We start from the raw sequence: 3,237 nt of genomic DNA on the forward strand, positions 1-3,237 counted from the left end.
ATGTGTTTTTTTTCTGGGAACCTGAATTGTAATAGGAACACCCATAGGCTCATGACTTTATGTAAGCATCTAATACGTAGAATAGAACCTGGCCCTTTTACTTTAGGTTAATCCCGAATTGATTGTTTTTAAAATCAGTAAAAATATTATTTTCAGATCAAATTAATTGTTTGTTTCACCTTTGGGCATTTTTAATAAAAGCAAGGGGATGGATGTACAAGAGGGTTTTGGTTTCTCCTGATTCCATACATTATAGGATACTCATCCCTTCCAGATTCAAAACATCATTATTTAAACCTAGGTCATCTGTGTTCAAGGTAAATACCTTTATATTGGTCTGTCAGCTAACTTGCACCAGCCTCTCTTCCTTATCATCACTGTGTGCCTATATATGTGCTCTGACACGTAATTACAACGCACTAACATTGCCGCAGCCTCACATGTATAATTCCCTGTAAGCTTACAAATGGCTGCTGGGGGACTTTAACTAAAACTCCTCAAATGAGCTTTAGTTAAAGCATCTGATGGCCATTTTTCAATACACAGTGGCTTAGTACATGTGACGCTGCAGTGTTTTAATTCATGCAGCTCTCTGGGAACTACTATAATTAAAATGCCCCTCCACTAACAACCCATGTACATGAATAAACAGCCTTTGTGACTAGTGCCTACTGTTCCACTTTGGAATATTGGCTAAAAAACTTGAACAGTCCTTTGGCAATGTCAACAAGTTAAAAAAATTCTGACGTATTTTCTTCACTTCTATGTATTTAAATTAATGTAACCCAAATTGAGGAATAATGTCAGGCTGAACAAAATTGCATTTTTAAGTGAACAGATATATTGTCAAAAATCTCTACCTAGCCATATCTGGGTTCTACCCTGAATTACTGTGGGAGGAGGAGAGGCTCCGTGTGAACCTGGATTTTAGTAGATGCCAAGACCCTGTGGGTCACAGCTCAAAATCAGGACCAGGGAGTTCAGGAAAGAGGCTCGTGGAATTGTTCCAAGACATCAGTAGGATACATGTGTGTATGTTTGTACTTTGGGGTGCTGGAAGTGGGAGTACCTGCCTGAGATCTGAGAACCTGAGGACTCTCTCTTGTGGGAATATGTTACACGCTTAGCCCCGAGACTAGATCAGTGGCCAGCTCCATGGTCAGTTTGTAGTTTATGGAGTTCCCCTTTTCCTTTGTTCCCCCCAATGCACCCTTGCTGCAAATCAGAAGGTCCTATAGCTTCTGCTCCATCAACCTTTCAGTTCTGTCATTTGGGGTTCAGGACAGTTCCAATTCTCTCCCATCTGGATTTATTGTGGGATTCCCAGATGCAGTTGCCAAAATAACTTTATAATAATAATAATTGCCCTTTTGATCTCTAGAAAGGTCTCAGACTTGGCAATCTTGTGTGCCAAACAGCAAGACGGTAGCAGGGGCAGAAGTAGAATCCAACCCTACTCTAACTAAGGGCAGTACTTCTTCCTTTCAGATTCCTGGTCAAAATATTTATAGATTTATTCACATAGCCAGTAAGACATCAAATATTTCTAAATATATCTATGACTTACAGGAATGGGCATAATGCTCTGTGTTAAGTTTGCCAAACAATGTTTTGCCAAAAATGTTTGACCTAGGAAAGAGGAGGAGGAAGTTGCTTGTGTAAATCAGACCCTATAAAAGTTCCCTTGGGAAAAGTCTGTTCTGTCTTTGCACTGAAAGTTCCAAGGTAAGTGAATGGGGGGGTGCGAAGGCTTGCAGGAAGGGGCAAGCACCCCTACATTCCACACATCCCATTACATTCCTGTTCCTCTTAACTCTCGTACCCATGAAAGATGGCTTGTCATCTGGGATTTTAAATTTACTTTCCAAGTCACATATATATACACTTTGGATATATAAATCATCACTGGTGTTTTGTACAGCAATCAGAAGGGAATGGCCATTTTTATTTTACAGTAACAGCCAGTTTCCAGCCTGCTCATCATCCATCTGGTATCACAAGGTAAGAGCCTGATTTGCCTACCCTTAAGGACAGAAAGCAGTTCTCTTGTGTGGGATTTCTAAAGAGCAGAATTGGCAATCACTACGTTCCCTGATTTTTATGACCACTGTAAAAAACCGCATTGTGTGCATAGGCTGTACTGCTAATAGGCATGTTAAACTGGCTCCTCTTCAAGCCTGTGAACATAGGCACCAACTTTTATGTTTGTTGGGCGGGGGGGAGGGAACATGACAAACATGTGGAAAGATTTATACATTTTAGGTGACAGCCCTCTTTCTGAGGGAGACCAGGGTCCTCAAGCTCCCACATACTCGGCATCTCTGCCACTGACCAAGATTTTGGGTAGCTAATATTTGATGTTATCCTTTTACTACACAGAAAAAAATTAATGAATGGCATTAGGGGTTTGTCAGCATAGGCATACCCAGGAAGTAAAGTGGTCTTAATTCTATTATCTTAATCTCTAAGGTTTAATTAGATTGGGATGGACAGATTTCAATTTGATAGAGAATCAAGACTTTATTATCTAATGTGGCATCTGATTCATCTTAAGCCCCACACCCACTGCCATAACTATATAACTGGAACTAGAACTACATGAATGGAAGTATATACCTGGAATACAGGAGAGGGGGCATCAGAGGACTTTCCTAATCACTAGTCCCAGTCTTGACTCCTCCAGGACCCTCATGTAGAAATCTGATCAGGAACCATAATAGATGGAGTAACACTCCCCACTGGAACTGTAGTAGCAGCACTTGATTTAGAGATCTGACTATGTAAGATGGAAATAAGGAATGAAAAGAGAAATATATAAAGAAAGAAAATAAAGAAATAAGGGTGTTATCATGCAAAGCCCCTAATTAGTTTAAATGAAGGAAAGAGCCCACTCTAGGGAGTGGTACATGGGAGTGTGAGGTGCTACTTGAATCAAGGAAAGGAACAGAGGTAGCAGTATTCTGCTGAAATATAAGAGAGCAGCATGCAAATATTTCTGGTATTTCTAGGCTTAAGCCATGAGTATAATGTATTTTCCCCCATTACAGTTCGTTGCCGCTGCCCCAAATAAACCGCAGCCATGTCTTCGGACGCCGAGATGGCCGTCTTTGGGCCGGCTGCTCTTTACCTCCGAAAGTCAGAAAAGGAGCGAATTGAGGCCCAGAACAAGCCTTTTGATGCCAAGTCATCTGTCTTTGTGGTGCATGCTAAGGAATCCTATGTGAAAGGCACTGTCCA

General features: G+C 41.0%; 1 long non-coding RNA gene across 1 annotated transcript; it reads left to right on the top strand.

Annotated features, from left to right (window-relative positions):
- The first annotated feature begins 1,691 nt into the window (after positions 1-1,691).
- LOC109311115 lies at positions 1,692-3,211 on the top strand. The gene is made up of 3 exons (XR_002101428.1): positions 1,692-1,725; positions 1,956-2,001; positions 3,048-3,211. It is a non-coding gene; the product is annotated as an uncharacterized LOC109311115 (long non-coding RNA).
- The last annotated feature ends 26 nt before the right edge of the window (positions 3,212-3,237 follow it).

This window comes from Crocodylus porosus, unplaced genomic scaffold, assembly GCF_001723895.1.
Source record: "Crocodylus porosus isolate Cpor-Errol unplaced genomic scaffold, CroPor_comp1, whole genome shotgun sequence".
Taxonomy (NCBI): domain Eukaryota; kingdom Metazoa; phylum Chordata; order Crocodylia; family Crocodylidae; genus Crocodylus; species Crocodylus porosus.